Raw genomic sequence first — 21441 nt, forward strand, 5'->3', positions numbered from 1 at the left:
GCCCTGCCCCAACAGACTTCCCCTCATCCTTCTACAGTCCAGGGGCTGAGAACCCTGGCACCCTGTGTACCCTCTACAGCCATGGAGAACCTCCCTACCTTGGGAAGCTATATAAGAAAGCCATATTGAGCAATCACATGCAGAACTGGGAGGGGCAGAGGGCAAATAAAGGCACCTATCAAGTTCACTAGTTGACAGAAACAAGGGCCAGGTGGTAGAAACCAGAGGAAGCTTTTGTGGTTGCAGAGTTTCACTGACAGGCTTATCTGGAGCAGGAAAGACCACAGTGAGCATGGTTTTGGAGGAGTACTTGGCTTGCCAGGATACCACGCTACACTTTGGATGGTGACAACATTCATCAAGCTCTCAATAAAAACCTTGGCTTTAGTCTTGAACAGAGATGAGAATTTTGATGAGTTGCAGAAGTTACTAAGCTGTTCACAGGTGCTGGCTTAGTGTGCATCACAGATTTTATACTACCTTATACTCGAGATCTTGGGCTCCAAAATCACTGCAGATGGTGAACCACTGCAGTCCCCTTGGAAGGAAAGCTATGACAAACCTAGACAGTATATTAAAAAGTAGAGACATCACTTTGCCAACAAAGATCTGTGTTGTCAAAGCTATGGTTTTCCAGTAGCCATGTATCAATGTGACAGTTGGACCATACGGAAGGCTAAGCGCTGAAGAATTGATGCTTTCCAATTGTAGTGCTCGAGAGGATGCCAGAGTCCCTTGGACAAGAAGAAGATCAAGTAAGCCAATCCTAAAGGAAATCAACCCTGAACGTTCACTGGAAGGACTGATGCTGAAGCTGAAGCTCCAGTACTTGGACCACCTGATGCCAAGAGCTGACTCACTGGAAAGACCCTGGGAAAGACTGAAGGCAAAAGGAGAAGGGGATGGCGGCAGATTAGATGGTTATATAGCACTACCAACTCAATGGACATGGATTTGGGCGGACTTCAAGAGATAGTGGGACAGGGGAACCTGGTGAGCTACAGTCCATGAGATAGCAAAGAGTCAGACACAACTTAGCAACTGAACAACAACAGCAACAATACTCAAGATCACCACAAGTGAAGTCGCTCAGTCGTGTCCAACTCTTTGTGACCCATGTACTGTAGTCTACCAGGCTCTCCATCCATGGGATTTTCCAGGCAAGAATACTGGAGTGGGTTGCCATTTCCTTCTCCAGGAGATCTTTCCAACCCAGGGACTGAACCCTGGTCTCCTGCATTGTAGGCAGATGCTTTACTGCCTTAGCCACCAGGGAAGTCAACCTCGGTAGGGGCGTCCTGTGTTGGCTTGAGCTGTCAAGGTCAGAATCCAAAGGTGGATTTTTGGCTGGAGGGAGCATCTTGTCCTGGGTCCTGCCCTGGGAAAATCACCAGGGAAGTGAGGACCCTCTCAGCTGCAGGGCCCCTGGACTCCTAAGGCTGCTTGGTGCCGGCTGCTGGGGTTCCCTTCTAACCAGTCGATCTGGGCCACCACAGACTAGCTGGAGGCAGCTGTCACCATTTCCACCAACAAGAAACAGGTGGGCCACACCCTGGCTAGAAAGAAAGAAAGTGCAGTTGCTCAGTCATGTCCAATTCTTTGTAACCCTATGGACTGTAGCCTACCAGGCTCCTCTGTCTATGGAATTTCCCAGGCAAGAGTACTGGAGTGGGTTGCCATTTCCTTCTCCAGGGGATCATCCGGACCCAGGGATTGAACCTGGGTCTCCCGCATTGTAGGCAGACGCTTTACAATCTGAGCCACCAGGGAAGGTGTTCTTTTTCAAGATCACCATATTGCATGGCAAATTCCTCAGGGTGTGTTTGCCTCTTTTTTTTGAAGTATTTGTTGATGCTTCCCTGTATGTTTGTGAACAGAGCTATTAAAGGACTCTAACAAAAACCACAGGCTAGAGAATTAAAGATTTCATTTGAATCAGTTCTGAATATAAAAAACCAAAGACCCCTGAACTGATGCTGAAAATAGACTTGTGATAGAAATGACTGTATGCAGTAAGAGTTATGGAACTTCTCTGGGAACAGGGTGTTGTACCTGTGACATCCTGTGTGTGCCAGAAAATAAACTTCATTTGGCAAAAACAGATGGAGAAAAATTACAGCATTAAAAATTAATAAAGTGGATATGCAGTGACCTACAGGTTTTGGCAGAAGTTTTGCCCAGCCCATTGAATGGTTTTATGAGAGAGAGGCAGAATTTGCAATACCTTCATTTTGATTGTCTTCTGGATGGGGGTGTCATTTTAATTTGTCAGTGCCTGTAGTTCTGACAGGCTACTCAAAAAGATAAATGCTGGACATCTGGACAGCATTTTCCCTGATGTAAAAGGGTCACTGTTTGGCTCTTCTTTACAATACTGAGCTTTTTTTTTTTTTTTTAACACAGGAAGAAAGAGCACCGTGTTAGACAGGAAGGAACAGCATTCAGGACCACCCCTACATCAAGACTGTTTTACAGAAAGGAGATTGGCTGATAGGAGACTTTCAAGTCTTTGATCAAATTTATTGGAATGAATGATCTTTGTCAGTATTTCACTCTTACTGAGCTAAAGCAGATGTTTAAAGACATGAATGCTAATGCTGTATTTGTATTTAATTACAAAACCTAGTGTACAATGGACATGCTCTTTTAATGCGGGATACTCAAAAGCAAATTCTAGAGAGGGCCTACAGGTTCCCTGTCTTTCTTCTTCACCCTGTTGGTGACTGGACAAAAAGATAATAATGTTCCTTTGATGTGGCACATGAAGCAGCAAGCTGAACTGCTGGAGGAAAAAGTCATGAATTCCGAAACAGCAGTGGTGACCATCTTCTATCAAGCATGCTGGACCAGATGTGGTCCAATAGCACTGCAGATTCTATTCTGCAGTCTGGAATCAAGATTGCCGGGAGAAATATCAATAACTTCAGATATGCAGATGACACCACCCTTATGGCAGAAAGTGAAGAGGAACTAAAAAGCCTCTTGATGAAAGTGAAAGTGGAGAGTGAAAAAGTTGGCTTAAAGCTCAACATTCAGAAAATGAAGATCATGGCATCTGGTCCCATCACTTTACGGCAAATAGATGGGGAAACAGTGGAAACAGTGTCAGACTTTATTTTTTGGGCTCCAAAATCACTGCAGATGGTGATTGCAGCCATGAAATTAAAAGACACTTAATCCTTGGAAGAAAAGTTATGACCAACCTAGATAGCATATTCAAAAGCAGAGACATTACTTTGCCAACAAAGGTCTGTCTAGTCAAGGCTATCGTTTTCCAGTAGTCGTGTATGAATGTGAGAGTTGGACTATGAAGAAAGCTGAGCACTGAAGAATTGATGTTTTTGAACTGTGGTGTTGGAGAAGACTCTTGAGAGTCCCTTGGACTGCAAGGAGATCCAACCAGTCCATTCTAAAGGAGATCGGTCCTGGGTGTTCTTTAGAAGGAATGATGCTACAGCTGAAACTCCAGTACTCTGGCCACCTCATGCGAAGAGTTGACTCGTTGGAAAAGACTCTGATGCTGGGAGGGATTGGGGGCAGGAGGAGAAGGGGACGACAGAGGATGAGATGGCTGGATGGCATCACAGACTCAATGGACGTGAGTTTGAGTGAACTCTGGGAGTTGGTGACGGACGAGGAGGCCTGGTGTGCTGCAATTCATGGGGTCGCAAAGAGTCAGACATGACTGAGTGACTGAACTGAACTGAACTGAGCATTGCAGAACACTGATGGTTTCAAGAGTCAATGTTTATAATTTTGAATGAGACTGCTGGCATATCTCATCCAGAAAACAGGGATGGGTCTTTAAAAGCCAACTCACTATAGCAATTGTAGCAAGAAAAAGAAATGCAAGGTGAAATGGTTGTCTGAGGAGGCCTTACAAATAGGTAAGAAAAGAAGAGAAGCTAAAGGTAAAGGAGAAAGGGAAAGATAAACCCAACTGAATGCAGTGTTCCAAAGAATGGCAAGGAGAGATAAGAAAGCCTTCTTAAGTGAACAATGCAAAGAAATAGAAGAAAACAATAGAATGGGAAAGACTAGAGATCTCTTCAAGAGAAGTAGAGATACCAAGGAAATATTTTATGCAAAGATGGGCACAATAATGGACAGAAGTAGCAAGGACCTAACAAGCAAAAGGTTGCAAGAATACACAGAAGAACTATACAAAAAAGATCTTAATGACCCAGATAACCATGATAGATAACCATGTCACTCACCTAGAGCCAGACTTGCTGGAGTGTGAAGCTAAGTGGGCTTTAGGAAGCATTACTCAAACAAAACTACTAGTGGAGGTGATGGAATTCCAGTTGAGCTATTTCAAATTCTAAAAGATGATGCTGTGAAAGTGCTGCACTCAATATGCCAGCAAACTTGGGAAACTCAGCAGTGGCCACAGGACTGGAAAAGTTCAGTTTTCACCCCAGTCCTAATGAAGGGCAATGCCAAAGAATGTTTGAACTACTGCACAGTTGCACTCATTTCACAAGCTAGCAAAGCAGTACTAAAAATCCTTCAAGCTAGGCTTCAATAGTACATGAACCAAAAACTTCCAAATGACAAGTTGGATTTAGAAAAGGCAGAGGAACCAAAGATCTAATTGCCAGCTTCCTCTGGATCATGGAAAAAGCCAGGGAATTCCTGAAAAACATCTACTTCTGCTTCACTGACTACACTAAAGACTTTGTGTGGATCACAACAAAGTGGAAATTTGAACAACAGAATGGGTCAGAACTGGGCAAGAAGTACATCAAGGCTGTATATTATCACCCTGCTTATTTAACTTCTGTGCAGGGTACATCATGGAAAATGCTGAGCTGGATGAAGCTCAAACTGGAATCAAGATTGACAGGAGAAATATCAAGAACTTCAGATATGCAGATGCAGATGCTACCACCCTAATGTCAGAAAGTGAAGAGGAACCAAAGAGCCTCTATATGAAGGAGAAAGGAAAGTGAGAAAGCTGGCTTAAAATTCAAACTAAGATCATAGTATCTTGATCCATCTCTTCATGGCAAATAGATGGGAGAAAATGGAAACAGTGACACACTTTGTTTTCTTGGGCTCCAAAAATCACTGGACTGCATCCACAAAATTAAAAGATGCTTGCTCCTTGGAAGAAAAGCTATGACAAACCTAGACAGCATATTAAAAAGCAGAGACATCGCTTTGTCAACAAAGGTCTCTATAGTCAAACCATGGTTTTTCCAGTAGCCATGTACGGATGTGAGAGTTGGACCATAAAGGCTGAGGACTGAAGAATTGATGCTTTGAGCTGTGGCGCTGGAGAAGACTCTTGAGAGTCCCTTGGACTGCAAAGAGATCAGACCAATCAATCCTAAATGAAGTTAATCCTGAATATTCATTGGAAAGACTGATGCTGAAGCTGAAGCTCCTATATTTTGGCAATCTGATGAGAAGACCTGACTCACAGGAAAAGACCCTGATGTTGGGAAAGACTGAGGGCAGGAGAAGGGACAACAGAAGATGAAATGTTTGGAGGGCATCATCAACTCAATGGACATGAGTCTGAGCAAACTCCAGGAGATAGTAAAGGACAGGGAAGCCTGGCATGTTGCAGTCTGTGGAATTGCAGAGTTGGATATGACTGAGCGACTGAAGAACCACAACAATGTGGAAAATGGATTGGAGAGTACAAAGAGAGGAGATTAGAATGGAAAGGAAGCAATTGAAACAGATAAGACTCCAGATGATAAGTGCTGGACTGAAGTACTGCTAGTAATGACATAGAAACAAATTAATTTGACAATTATTTTGGAGGCAGCTTCATAATGTATTGAATGTCAGTTACTTAAAGATAAGGGGAAGGTGAGAAAAATGATTTTATGTTTTCTGATTAGTAAACAAGATGGATAGTTGATTCAACAACAAGAAAGAGAACACTGGAGAAGAAACTGTTTGTAGAGGAGGGTTTGGAGAAAGATAGATCACAGTATACAACTAAATCTATTGAATTTAAGTACCAGAGATGAAATAGACCTGTCAAGAGACAGGAGATGAGTTTATGTGCAAGCAAGAAACAGAGACGACAGAAACTGGAGGTCCTACGGAGTAAGGTGAAAAGGTCTTGTTTTTTTCCTAGTAGTTTGGTTCCATTTCTACAGATCTGTCTGCTAATTCTCATTCTGCAATTGTATCTTTCTGTTCCTTGAAATCAAAGAACCTTTGAATAATAGTCACGATATCTTTCCCTCTTCAGACTCTCAGGTCAAAATATCTATGCAGTATTTGTGGTAGAAATGTTTCAGTAACAGGTGAAAATAAAATAAAAGCCTCTAAACTCAGAATTATTTAAACAACAAAGAGGATTACTGACTTAAGTAACTGAAAAGTCAGAATAAGTCTCGCTCTCACACCTCAGATGAACTCTCCAAGGATCTTCTTTCTCGTCTCCTCTCTACTCTGGCCCTCTGGTGGCCGTATCCCTGCTCTGCCCTGGTAGCCCTCTGGGAGTTCGAGGTTCTTCTGACAGTTTCAGCAGAATGTTTGCAGCAGTTCTTCATCCTCAGGGAAGTGACAATCCTCTTACAGTAGCTGTTATACATCAGTTTCCTTTCACTGGCCTGAACATGTATTGGTTTCCCTGGTGGCTAGATGACAAAGAACCTGCTTGACAATGTCGGATATGTATGTTCAATCCCTGGGTCAGGAAGCTCTTCTGGAGAAGGAAATGGCAACCAACTCCAGTATTCTTGTCTGGGTAATCAGTGAGCTTTAGTGATTGGGGTCGCAAAAGAGTCAAACATAACTTACTAACTAAACAACACTATTTCAATCCCTGTGACAAGATTAACAAATATTCCTTATTTTGTAATGGGATTATATCTCATGCATCATACATTGACAATATCAAAATGCATTTAATATTGAAATGCATTTAATACACCTAGTATAAGAAAAATCATATCTTAGCTTCAGTTCAGTTCAGTCGCTCAGTCTTCTCCGACTGTTTGTGACCCAATGAATCGCAGCACGCCATGCCGCCCTGTCCATCACCAACTCCCAGAGTTCACTCAAGCTCATGTCCATTAAGTCAGTGATGCCACTGAGCCATCTCATCCTCTGTCGTCCCTTTCTTCTTTTGCCCCCAATCCCTACCGGCGTCAGAGTCTTTTCCAATGAGTCAACTGTTTGCATGAGGTGGCCAAAGTATTGGAGTTTCAGCTTAGCATCAGTCCTTCCAATGAACACCCAGGATTGATCTCCTTTACAATGGACTGGTTGGATGTCCTTGCAGTCCAAGGGACTCTCAAGAGTCTTCTTCAACACCACACTTCAAAAGCATCAATTCTTCAGTGCTCAGCTTTCTTCACAGTCCAACTCTCACATCCATACATGACCACAGGAAAAACCATAGCCTTGACTAGATGGACCTTTGTTGGCAAAGAAATGTCTCTGCTTTTTAATATGCTATCTAGGTTGGTCATAACTTTCCTTCCAAGGAGTAAGTGTTTTTAATTTCATGGCTGCAATCATCATCTCCACTGATTTTGGAACCCCCAAAAAGAAAGTCTGACACTGTTTCCACTGTTTCCCCATCTATTTGCCATGAAGTGATGGGACCAGATGCCATGATCTTCATTTTCTGAATGTTGAGCTTTAAGCCAACTTTTTCATTATCCTTTTTCACTTTCATCAAGAAGTTTTTTAGTTCCTCTTCACTTTCTGCCATAAGGGTGGTGTCATCTGCATATCTGAAGTTATTGATATTTCTCCCGGCAATCTTGATTCCAGCTTATGTTTCTTCCTGACCCGCGTATAGGTTTCTCAAGAGGCAGGTTAGGTGGTCTGGTATTCCCATCTCTTTCAGAATTTTTCACAGCTTATTATGATCCACACAGTCAAAGGCTTTGGCATAGTCAATAAAGCAGAAATAGATGTTTTTCTGGAACTTTCTTGCTTTTTCCATGATCCAGCGGATGTTGGCAATTTGGTCTCTGGTTCCTCTGCCTTTTCTAAATCCAGCTTGAACATCTGGAAGTTCACAGTTCACGTATTGCTGAAGCCTGGCTTGGAGAATTTTGAGCATTACTTTACAAGCTTGTGAGATGAGTGCAATTGTGTGGTGGTTTGAGCATTCTTTGGCATTGCCTTTCCTTGGGATTGGAATGAAAACTCACCTTTTCCAGTCCTGTGGCCACTGCTGAGTTTTCCAAATTTGCTGGCATATTGAGGGCAGCACTTTCACAGCATCATCTTTCAAGATTTGAAATAGCTCAACTGGCATTCCATCACCTCCACTAGCTTTGTTCATAGCAATGCTTTCTAAGGCCCACTTGACTTCACATTCCAGGATATCTGGCTCTAGGTGAGTGATCAAACCATCGTGATTGTCTGGGTCATGAAGATCTTTTTTGTACAGTTGTTCTGTGTGTCCTTAGCCTAGCATAGTTTAAACAAGGTCAGAAATCATATATAAAAAAACTAATAAACAGAAACTTCAATTAAATAGAGTTGGGAGACCAGAAAAGTGATCTCTTGACTTAGGATCCTAGCCAGATACAAAAATTAGACTTCTCTTATTTCCTGGAAAGGACTCAGCCACTAAAAATCAAAGACTCTTTGTTTACTATAGCCCTCCCAACTTCCTCTTTTGAAATTATAAAGATAGTGTCTTACAGTTCCTCCATACATTTTAATCTGTTGCTATCATCATATTTTGATTTTTAATCCACACAAAATTAATAATGGTCTTTTGTTAGAGACCTTTTCCTTTTGCTATATTAATAATAAAATGTCTGAATATTATTTAATCAATAGCCTATCCTCCACTGGTAGGCATTGGTTCCTCTGCCATATATAAGCTTTCCATTCAAACACTGATCTATTTCAAGTCTCTGTTCAATTCCATTGGTGTATTTATCTTTCCCAGAACAATGCATACTGCCATTATTGTTCATAGTTTTATAGCTTATATTAAGTATTTTTATATGGAAGGAGATCTCCTTGTATTGTGCTTCTTCCAAATTATTGTGGATATTTTCATCTTTGAGATTTCCATATACATGCTTTATAATCATCCTGTCAAGTTCCATGTAGGTTAAAAAAAAGCAAAACAAGATTTTGATTGGAATTTTTTATTTCACTGGCTCAGATATCCAGTTTTGGTAGCAGTGGAGAGGGTGAGGCTTAGATATTAATTATTGATTCTTTTTTTTTATCACTGAGGATTAGTCAGGATTTTAATTCTTTTGAATCACTATTGGCTAGTTACATTTCTCTAGAAAACTGAACAGTTTATCTCAAGTTTTCAAACTTAATAACATAAGATCTTTTTAAAAATATATTTTCTTTCTATTTACATGGTTAGGACTTTTTCTCTATTCATGTGCTTCTTGGATGGATTCTCTCTCTTTCTTTCTTGCTCAGTCTTGCCAGAAGGTGTCTATTTTATTAGATTTTTCAAAAAATGAGTGTTTGGCTCTGGATCCTCTCTATTTTATTTTTTTATATTCAATTAATTTATCCTCTTATTATTTCATTCTTCCAACTTCCTTTCATTTTATTGTGCTGTTCTTTTTCTAACTGCTTTGAGTTGAATACTTAGGTCATCACTTTTCAAACTTTATAAGTAATAAGAGTGTAAAAGGCAGGAGGAGAAAGGAGCAGCAGAGGATGAGATGGTTGAATGGCATTGCTGATTCAATGGACATGAGTCTGAGCAAATTCCAAGAGATGGTGCAGGACAGGGAAGCCTGGTGTGCTTCAGTTCATGGGGTCACAAAGAGTTGGACACAACTTACCACTGAACAACAACAACAAATAAGAATGTTAAAATTATTTTAAGTAATGGATATTTCATCAATTTTCAATCCTAGATATTTTCTAATGTTCATCATTATTCCTGTTTAGAAACAAACATTATTTTAAAGGGTCTTTTATTATAATTTCCAAGTTCAGTTCAGTTCAGTCACTCAGTTGTGTCCAACTCTTTGCGACCCCATGAACCACAGCATGCCAGGCCTCCCTGTCCATCACCAACTGCTGGAGTCTACCCAAATCCATGTCCATTGAGTCGGTGATGCCATCCAACCATCTCAGCCTCTGTCATCCCTTCTCCTCCTGTCCTCAATCTTTCCCAGCATCAGGGTCTTTTCAAATGAGTCAACTTTTCACATCAGGTGGTCAAAGTATTGGAGTTTCAGCTTCAACATCAGTCCTACCAATGAACACCCAGGACTGATCTTTAGGATGGACTGGTTAGGTCACTTTGCAGTCCAAGGGATTCTCAAGAGTCTTCTCCAACACCACAGTTCAAAAGCACCAATTCTTCAGCGCAAGGCTTTCTTTATACTCCAACTTTCACATCCATACATGACAACTGGAAAAACCATAGCCTTGACTAGATGGACCTTTGTTGACAAAGTAATGTCTCTGCTTTTTAATATGCTGTCTAGGTTGGTCACAACTTTCCTTCCAAGGAGTAAGCATCTTTTACTTTCATGGCTGCAGTCATCGTCTGCAGTGATTTTGGAGCCCAGAAAAATAGTCAGTCACTCTTTCCCCATCTATTTGCCATGAAGTGATGGGACCAGATGCCATGATCTTCATTTTCTGAATGTTGAGTTTTAGGCCAACGTTTTCACTCTCACTTTCATTTTCAACAAGAGGCTCTTTAGTTCATCTTCACCTTCTGCCATAAGGGTGGTGTCATCTGCATATCTGAGGTTACTGATATTTCTCCCGGCAATCTTGATTCCAGCTTGTGTTTCTTCCAGCCCAGTGTTTCTCATGATGTATTCTGCATGTAAGTTAAATAAGCAGGGTAACAGTATACAGCCTTGATGTACCCCTTTTCCTATTTGAAACCAGTCTGTTGTTCCATGTCCAGTTCTAACTGTTGCTTCCTGACCTGCATATAGGTTTCTCAAGAGGCAGGTTAGGTGGTCTGGTATGCCCATCTGTTTCAGAATTTTCCACAGTTTATTATGATCCACACAGTCAAAGGCTTTGGCATAGTCAATAAAGCAGAAATAGATGTTTTTCTGGAACTCTCTTGCTTTTTCCATGATCCAGTGGATGTTGGCAATTTGATCTCTGGTTCCTCTGCCTTTTCTGAATCCAGCTTGAACATCTGGAAGTTCACAGTTCACGTATTGCTGAAGCCTGGCTTGGAGAATTTTGAGCATTACTTTAGTAGTGTGTGAGATGAGTACAATTGTGAGGTAGTTTGACCATTCTTTGGCATTGCCTTTACTTGGGATTGGAATGAAAACTGACCTTTTCCAGTCCTGTGGCCACTGCTGAGTTTTCCAAATTTGCTGGCATATTGAGTGCAGCACTTTCACAGCATTATCTTTCAGGATTTGAAATAGCTCAACTGGCATTCCATCACCTCCACTAGCTTTGTTTGCAGTGATGCTTCCTAAGGCCCACTTGACTTCACATTCTAGGATATCTGGCTCTAGGTGAGTGATCACACCATCGTGATTATCCTTTTTGTGAAGATAAAAAGGTCATTAAGATCTTTTTTGTACAGTTCTTCTGTGTATTCTTGCCACCTCTTCTGAATATCTTCTGCTTCAGTTAGGTCCCTATCATCTCTGCCCTTTATTGAGCCTACCTTTACATGAAATGTTCCCTTGGTATCTCTAATTTTCTTGATGAGAACCCTAGTCTTTCCCATTCTATTGTTTTCCTCTATTTCTTTGCATTGATTGCTGAGGAAGGCTTCATTTTCTCTCCTTGCTATTCTTTGGAACTCTGCACCAAATGGGTATATCTTTCCTTTTCTCCTTTGCTTTTCACTTCCCTTCTTTTCACAGCTATTTGTAATGCCTCCTCAGACAGCGATTTTGCTTTTCCACATTTCTTTTTCTTGGGGATGGTCTTGATTCCTGTCTCCTGTACAATGTCATGAACCTCCATTCAAATTAGCATTTTAACAATTTCTAAAGTAAATACATTTCATACAGAAAAGATCACCTGTTTGACAACAATTCTTTGTATTTTCTTTTTTTTTTTTTTGCAAGAACCTGCTTAATTATGAAGAATGCAGAAATTTCTTATATATGTTCTGTGCATATTTGTGAAGAATGTACACTCTCTAATTGTTGGATACTCAGTCCAAGCTTGGACTGCTCGCCAAATAACAGGTCAATAAATGGAGAGATGAGTTGTTGGGTCAAGAAATAACAACCTTAATCAGAAACCCAGCAAATCAAGAAGATGGTAGATTGGTGTCCCAAAGAACTATCTTCCTGAAGTTTGTATGCTAGTTTCTTTCATAGAACAAAGAGCGGGGAGATGAGGATGTAAAGTAAAAAAGGCAATAAGTCATTGCAAACATTTCCTGGTTTTGCCCAGACACTGGAAGAGATATGTAATTGATTCTTTCCTATAGCCATTCATAGGTGGGCCTGGTCAGGATGTTTCCTGTGAGCTGAACAGAGGTATTTTAGTTCAGGCATGGGAGGCAGGGTTCCTAGAGATGGGCTTGTGTGTATACTTTGTTATAAGCAACATCCCTTTAGTGATTAATTTGTAGCAAAGCAATAGAATACAAAAGTTAAGGTAAAAGAAACAAATTTAATATGGAGTCAGACTTGTTCCTCCCTATTACAGAGTTGTAGATATTCTCATTATGCCAGACTTGCTAATTATGTTGTTAAAATCCTCAATGGTTCTGTCTGCTGTCTCTATCAAGCATTATAAATGAGTTTAAAATTTCCTATTATCAATGTTCATGGATGAATTTCTCTTTAAAATTCTGTCAGTTTTGCTATATATGCATTAAAATATATATAAAGATTATAGAATTGGGTGCTTATAAATTTAGATTTATCTTTCTGCAAGAATCTTACCTATTATTAAACATTAATATTCTTTATCTCCCAAACATATTTTTACTTTGAAGTCAATTTTGTCTAATATATATAGAGAGGTGGATATATTTACAAAGATATGCCAGATTACTTTGTTCAGTATTTGCCTAATATTTATCCTTTAACTTTTCATTATTATATGTCTAAAATGTTTAAGGTTGTGTTTGGCAAGAAGTATATATATAGAGAGATTTTGTTATTTATCCTAATTTGAAAACATTCTTATTTTGACTTGCACGTTTACTCTACTGACATTTATTGTGATCACTAGTATATTTTGAATTAGTTCTTCTACTTTGTATTTATTCTGCTTTTTCTTTGCTTCATTTTATTTTTTACCTTTCCTGTTTGCTTTTGAATCCATCAGGAATTTTTACATACTATTTTCCTCCACCAATGGTGAGAAAATTGTAAGCATTTAGGTAAGATAAAACTATCTTTTGTAACTAGTCCTCATGTATAATATTAGTGGCTTTATACTACACTGCTTGTGGGCTTCCCAGGTGGTGATAGTGGTAAAAAATATGCCTGCCAATACAGGAAATATAAGAGATGCAGATTCAATCCCTGGGTGGGGAAGATTCCCTGGAATAGCATACGGCAACCCACTCCATTATTCTTGCCTGGAAAATCCCATGGACAGAGGAGCATGGAGGGTTACAGGCCACAGGGTCGCAAAGATTCAGGCATGACTAAAGTGAATTAACAAGCACGCATGCAAAACTTACCAGGAGCTGGAGCCAGTAATTGGTAGGAACAATCGATCAGTTGCTGAAGGCTGAGTGTGGACTAGCTTGAGGCTTAAAACTCCTAAAGGGCCCATCATAGGGAGTTCCCTGTACTTTCATGAGTTCCAGTTCCAAGAGCTCATATCTGAGGAGAAATTCCCTCTTGTTCTGGAAAGGAAGAAGAGAAAAGTAGCAATGTTGAAGTATACTTGGAGCCTTCTGTTCTGAATAACAAAACCCTGTCCTCAAAGGAAACTACCATACCAGGAATAAACAGGGATCTATTTTCGAAGAAGACATAACAATCAGTAATGTGGGCGTGCGTGTACTGCGAAGGTGTGCACCTACTAATATGTGTGTGTGTACTTATGTTTATATGTATGTATGCATACATAATACATCAATATTTATTTATCAGTCTTGACATATGTAACCTACTATTGCAAGATGTTAGTAGTAAAGGAAACTGGAATGAAAGTGGGGAAGAGTAGTGTACATGGGACCTGTGTACTCTCTGCTCAATTTTTCTGTAAATCTAAAACTGTTATAAATCTATTTAAAAAAAAAAAATGGGGCTTGCTTGACTGCTCAGTGGTAAAGAATCCATCCGCCAATGCAGAAGACACGGGTCCAGTCCCTGATTCAGGAAGAGCCCACAAGCCATGAGCAACCTGCGCTCATGCTCACCAGGATACTGAGCCCATGCTCTAGGGCCCAGGAGCAGAACCAGCCGGGCCCACGTGCCGCGACTACTGAAGCCCAAGCACCCTGGAGCCAGTGCTGCACAGGAGAAGCCGCTGCAGTGAGAGGCCGAGAGCCACGACTAGAAAGTAGTCCCTACTCAATACGACCAGAAAGAAGCCTGAGCACTAACAAAGACTCAGCACAGCTGAGTGTAGATGAATAAATATATAAAATTATTTTTTGAACTGTTTTCAAAAAAAATTCTTAGCTCTCAGAACTTATAAAATCAGGCTACAGGCTGTGTTTAGATGGCAGGCTTTAAATTTCTTAATCTTTGGTTTAAAAAAACCTTCATTCTGGGGTCTATTTCCATCTTCTTGGAGTCTTTTAGAAATGTCTTTGGTGCAGTATACCAACTCTGTTGGTGATAAACTCATTTTTGTTCGTCTGAAAACATCCTGATTATTTTTTTAATAATAGTTCAACTGATAATTCAATTTTAGGCCACTAGCAAGTTCTCCAAGCATTTTGAAAACAGTATACTTCTGTCTTTTTCGGCTCTTGAGAAATCTACTCTAGTTTTTCCCTCTCTCTGACTGCCTGTAACTGGTGCTACTGGTAAAGAACCCACCTGCCAATGCAGGAGACATAAAAGGCGTGAGTTCAGTCCTTGGGTGGGGAAGATCTCCTGGAAGAGGACATGGCAACCCACTCCAGTATTCTTGCCTGGAAAATTCCATTGACAAAGAAGCCTGGCAGGCTACATTCCATGGACTGTGGGATCCAGTGCTCCTTTCTCTCTCTAGCTGGTGACTCTATTCTCCAAGCTAGGACCTCCAGTCTGAGCTTTGAAACAATCCCAGTCCTGCTCTAGCCCAACCTAGGTCCCATGTCCCAGGTCAAGAAACCAGGCTCCTTTCTTTCTCCCATACCTTAACCTCCACCTTAGCCTTTTATTCAAGGAAACTGGTTTCTGTTATCATCTCTTCAGATCAATTTCCTGCCTTAATTATCAGGACTCCACCTGAGCTCCTTCATATTGGGGCTGTTTTCCTCTTGCTGGGTCCCTTGAGGATTCCTACAGTGTAGTCATTAAGAGTTCTAGGTTCTGAAGCTTGAACACCTTGAGTTTCAGTCTCAATCTGGCCAAATACTGGGATTAGGTAAAAAAAAAAAAAAAAAGTAACTTCTCTGTCTCTGTCCATAAAAGAGCAATGGAGATAGTGGCTACAGTGGAACGCTAATGTGATAATGAACATCCACGTTCTATAACACTTGGAAGACAGTAAACTCATTTCATTACTGATGATATTATTATTATTTAGCATCCCTTGTGGAAATTTAATTTCTTCTGCTACATCACCTAAGTCAGGGTAACTTTCAGTCCAGTCACTGTCTAATACCTGATTCAAGACACTCCAACACTATTCTCCCCTTGTCTTCATCTGGCATCAGTGGGTACTCTCTGACTTAAATAACTCTTTCATTTATTTGCTATTTATTGAGTGCCTAATATAGGCTGGAGCTTCCTTTGTGGCTCAGATGGTAAAGAATCTGCCTGCAATGCAGGAGATCCAGATTCGATCCCTGGGTCAAGAAGATCCATTGGAGAAGGAAACTGCAACCCGCTCCAGTATTCTTGCCTGGAGAATTCCATGGACAGAGGAACCTAGCTAGGACCTTTGCTGAAGCTGGGAATACACCGAGAAGCAGAAACTGTCATATCCTGGAATGTTATGTCCCACATTTCACTATATGTTCTGCAAAAAGACAGAAATATGTGAATTTTGAAAATGTCCTCCAGCTACTGCTGAGTCATGCTTGCTAACTTCATCCCTCATCACACACACACACACACACACACACACACACACACACACACACACACACATCTTGTTCTAGCTGAACATTTGTGTCTGTTCTCTTTGCTAACTTAGCTCCCAAATGCTGGTTAAACTGTACTGAATAAGTCTTTCTTTACCATCCTCACCAGACCCTTTTAAGATCTTCTAAGATTCTAGGCATATAATGGACATAATACAAACATGTTAAAATATGCTCACTTCACAATAAATGCGTGATATAGTAACTCCAGTTAAGCTGGGCTGAGCTGAAGTTAGACCAAAATTATTTTTTCATGTCTCAAACTATACAATAGTTCTTGCAATTCTATACACCCAAGACCTTGAGCATACATGCCATAATCTTTGCCCCATTCACTTCCCCATCCTCTCATTTCACCTCTGTTCTGATCTGGTTCTCTGGATAACACAGGAAAGAAGAATCAAGTGGATAAGGTTTTCACATGGAAACTAGGAAGATGCAAATTTTGCCTCCTTTGCAATTTTGTCCAAGACCCTGTTGGCTGCTGCTGCTGCTGCTAAGTCGCTTCAGTTGTGTCCAATCCTGTGTGACCCCATAGACGGCAACCCATCAGGCTCCCCCGTCCCTGGGATTCTCCAGGCAAGAACACTGGAGTGGGTTGCCATTTCCTTCTCCAATGCATGAAAGTGAAAAGTGAAAAGTGAAAGTGAAGTCGCTCAGTCGTGTCCGACTCTTAGTGACCCCATGGACTGCAGCCTACCAGGCTCCTCTGCCCATGGGATTTTCCAGGCAAGAGTACTGGAGTGGGTTGCCATTGCCTTCTCTGACCCTGATAGCAGCTGATATAAAATGCCTGTGAGACTATCCATGTATATTTAGAAGGGGGAAAACTATGTTCCCTTTATTAACTTCAACATAGTAAGTACAATTTGAGGCATTTATATAGTGCTTGATATTGACAAAACATCTTAAAATTATTTCATTCAAGCCCCCTAATCTTATAAACTAAATATAATTATAATCCCATATCATAAATGGCAAATTAAAAATCAGAGAAAGAATATAACATGCCCAGAATAACACAGACAGTAAGGGACAGAGGCAAGACCTGGATGCGCATGATGTCTTGATATCTTAATTTTTTTTCTTTCAGGTTTATTGAGATATAATTGATATATACTATTGTACCATCTGAGCTGCAAGGCTTTCCTTGTGGCTCAGACAGTAAAGAATCTGCCTGCAATGTGGGAGACCTGGGTTCAATCTCTAGGTTAGGAAGATCCCCTGGAGAAGGGCATGGCAACCCATTCCAGTATTCTTATCTGGAGAATCCCATGGACAGAGGAACCTGGTGGGCTAGAGTCCACAGGGTCCCAAAGGAGTCAGACATGACTGAAGTGACTTAGCACACAATAATGTGCAAGTTAAAGGTGTGCAGCATAATGATTTGACTCACATACATCATGAAATGACTATCACAATAAGATTAGTGAACATTCATCATCTCATACAGATATCAAATTAAAGAAATAGAAAAATATTCCTTTTGATAACACTTAGGATTTACTCTCTTAACTTTCATATGTAACATACAGCAGGGTTAATTTTATTTATCATGTACATTACACCTCTAGTACTTATTTATCTTATAACTGGAAGTTTGTACCTTTTGACTCCTTCATCCAACTCTCCCTCCCACCCACACTCCCCCTCTTCTAACTACAAATCTGATCTCTTCCTGTGAGATTGTTTTTGAAGTATAACTGACCTACAAAACTATGTTAGTTCCTGCTACACGACATAGTGATTCAATGTATTTATACACTTCAAGGGCTTCCCTGGTGGCTCAGATGGTAAAGAATCTGTCTGCAGTGCAGGAAACCTGGGTTCGATCCCTGGGTTGGGAAGATCCCCTGGAGGAGGGCATGGCATCCCACTTCAATATTCTTGCCTGGAGAATCCCCATTGACAGAGGAGCCTGGTGGGCTGCATTCCACAGGGTCGCAAAGAGTCAGACATGACTGAATGACTAAGCAGGGCACAGCAAATACACTTCAAAATGATTACCATGATAAGTCTAATAAGATATGTCACCATAGTTACTGACTGTATTCCCTACATTGTGCATTTCATACCTGCAGCATTTATTTTGCAACTTAAAGGTGTTACCTCTTACTCTCACTCATCTGTTTTCACCTCCACCCATCCCCTCCCTTCTGTCAACCACCTGTCTATTCTCCGTATCCATAACTGCTTCTGTTTTGCTATGTTTGCTCATTTTTGTTTTTTTTTTTCAGATTCCATACATAAGCAAATTTTTGTCTTTCTGTATGTAAAAGACATACATTATTTGTCTTTCTCTAATTTATTTCACTTAGCATAAAACCCTCTAGGTCTATCCAGGTTCTTAATTCTACAACCAGATTCCTGTATAATGCAAGGTTTTCCCAGATGGAAGAGGTCACCTCCCTCAGTGAGACCAGGAACATATGTATATATTCTCTCAGAGTGCCATTTCTTTTTAGAGCTTTTCAAATATAGCCCTAAAATGCGAGCGTCTGCTGATTCTAAGCTTTGAGTGGATGGAATTGCACACACATATGCCTATTTAGTGCCAGGACATTCTTTTACTGTTGCTCCCCTGTCCTTAGCAACAATCCAAGAACAAAGACCTCTAATCCCATTTCAAATTTTCACTGCATCAGGGTCAGTCTCTCTCTCTCTCTCTCTCTCTCTCTCTCTCTCTCTCTCTTTAAACCAAAGTCATAAATGCATTCTGCACAGTCTTAAACCAAATAATATCCACCCCATACAGACTGGGTCTGACTTCACCATTATTGCTTTTTTTTTTTTTTTTTTTTAAGGCCCATAACTGTCTTAAATTACTGTTCCTTCCACCATCAGCAATGCTGTAAGATTTTCAGGGACAAGACTTTACTGCCTACCACTGCTTCCTGCTTTATTGTCACTGGCAATTTCAATTCATTTCATTTCTGTGTCACTGTCACTCCAACTTCTATCTTCAGCTCTGTGTGGTGTCCTGAAGTTCAGAGTTAATGTATAAACCTTTGCTTTAATAGAAAAATAATGTTCTTTGACTTTTTCTCTAACATGAATAGAGAGCCAGGCAAGGCCAATCTCAAAATTTAGCAAAAATAAGGCTCTTCACTCTTTGCGTGAGTTATAGGGAGGGAAAGATTATCATCTACCTACCACATAATGAAAAAACAGAATTGTTAGGAAATAAGTGACTTAGGGTTTTTTTGTTTTGTTTTGTTTTTGAGGGCAGACTTCAGTTTCTTGTCTTTTTATTGATTGGATGGACTTATGACTTCAGGTAAAGGTTTTACTCTCTCTAAGTTCATTCTTCCCCTCTCCCTCCATGCCCATGTAAAAACTGAGATATAGCTATTGCTATTTATTTTCCGCTCAGGGATGCTTTAAGTTTGAGCCCAATGGAAAAGAACATAGTACAAATTGTTACTGCTGACAATGGATCTGATCTTGTATTGAGCTAAGATGAACAAAACGGTCTCTAGGGAAGAGAAAGGTTCACCTATGTGAAGTAAATGAATTTCTCCGTGGCTGTAGGGAAAGGTGAGATTGTTGTATGGTATACTGATGCCCCCAAAAGTTTATTATCTTCAGTCCATTTGTGGATAACTTTCCTGACTTGATATAGAACCCAGTCAATAATAATGTCTTTTTGGATTTACACAGGAACATTGGATAATATGTGTAATCCTTTGTTTTTGCTTTAGTATCAGTAACAATCTTGCACCAGAGTCATAGTAGAAAAGGTGGCTATTTCTTAGAGTCAACGTACTTTGCTCTCCTCTTTGGTCTAGGCTTGTGGGAGGACAGAACCTGAGTTGACACCTGAAAGTGAAAATAAGGGGTGAAGAGGAGGGAAACAGAAGGCAACCAAAACATAAATGTTTTCAGTAGCAGAACTTTGCTATCTCTCAGTATCTGTTCTAAGCTTTCTCTCTTCAAGGAAAATGCACTGAAGGAAAAGAAGGAAATCAATCATAAAGAACTTTGGGAAGAGTAAGAGATTTAAAACTATACTTCTTTCTGGGCAACCAATAGAGTTTCTGGAAATAAACCATGGAAAGGATGAGCCATATGACTTATGGTCTTTACACTCTGTAATACTTGAGTCACTGACATAGAACTGAATGAATCAATCAATCCATGTTAGAAATAGGATCTTTCCTGGAAAACCCAACTGTATGACTTTATTATTTCTGCCTGTATCTGAGAATGAAAACTTATCACTTTCAGCTTCTACCTCCCTTTTCATGCAGAAAATATATTAAACAAATATTTATATCATGATAAAAATGAGCCTGGAATTTTCTCAAGCACTTGGAAAATTACAAGTTAGTCATTGGTAGAATGACTTTTATTGCAGGTTACCTGAGTCTTCAAAATTGTCCATTCTTTATTTAACTTCTAAGGAAATAGTTTTTCCTTTTCAGGCTATAGAATTTGCACAGTAAAATTGAAAATTTAAGAAAGTATAATGGCATATTTTCCTTTAATCTTATAGATGCTACTTTACTGTTTGTTCTCAATATATGTTAAAATTTAAATTTTCCCACTTCCTACTCCTTTCATTTCAAAAGTGTGCCATTCCCAGATGATACAGAACTTTATATTGCTAGACATATTTATCTTATACAGATTTGTTTTCTCTTATTATTTGGTCTTACCTTTACAGTAAGTGAAACGCAAAAAAATAGCAGCTACTGAACACTTGGAATAATTATTTTTCTCTCAACAAGATTCTTTTTACTAATGGTAAACAAGTGTGCACACTGATAGGGACTAATCAATTGAGAATTTTGGCTATTAGTAACATAAGACTCCAACAGAAGTTATTTAAATTATAAAAAAATAAGTTGCATCACAGATCAAGTGTTTGGCAATAGGCTGTTCTGGACTTAATTCAGCAACTCAATGATGTCAGTTTTCTTTGCTGTTCTCTTGGATTTTGTTCATGATCACTATATGGCTGCAATGAAACCAAGTATTAATAGCATACAAAACAATATTCATAGGTAAAAATGCTGCGTTTTTATCAGGCATCCCTTTTTAAAGTCAAGAAAAACTTTCCAAGGTGATCTCAGAAGACTTCATCTTCTATTTCATTGACTGGCATATTATCACATGTTCATGTCTTTTGCTAACATGGGGATGAAATTATCATGATTAGCTTCAACATTCCTCTAAGTTTAGAAAATAAGCCATGAAGCACTTGAGGACCTAAAGATCAAAAAAATCAGGATTCTATCAGGAAGAATGAAGGTGGGAGCTATTTACCAACAGTGTGGATCATATTGAGGAAATGCATAAAA

General features: G+C 39.9%; 1 pseudogene; it reads left to right on the forward strand.

The window, feature by feature from the left end:
- The first annotated feature begins 722 nt into the window (after nucleotides 1-722).
- LOC101120212 (bifunctional 3'-phosphoadenosine 5'-phosphosulfate synthase 1-like) overlaps nucleotides 723-21441 on the forward strand; it is a 72634-nt pseudogene continuing 51915 nt past the window's right edge.

Source organism: Ovis aries, chromosome 1 (assembly GCF_016772045.2).
Source record: "Ovis aries strain OAR_USU_Benz2616 breed Rambouillet chromosome 1, ARS-UI_Ramb_v3.0, whole genome shotgun sequence".
Taxonomy (NCBI): Eukaryota; Metazoa; Chordata; class Mammalia; order Artiodactyla; family Bovidae; genus Ovis; species Ovis aries.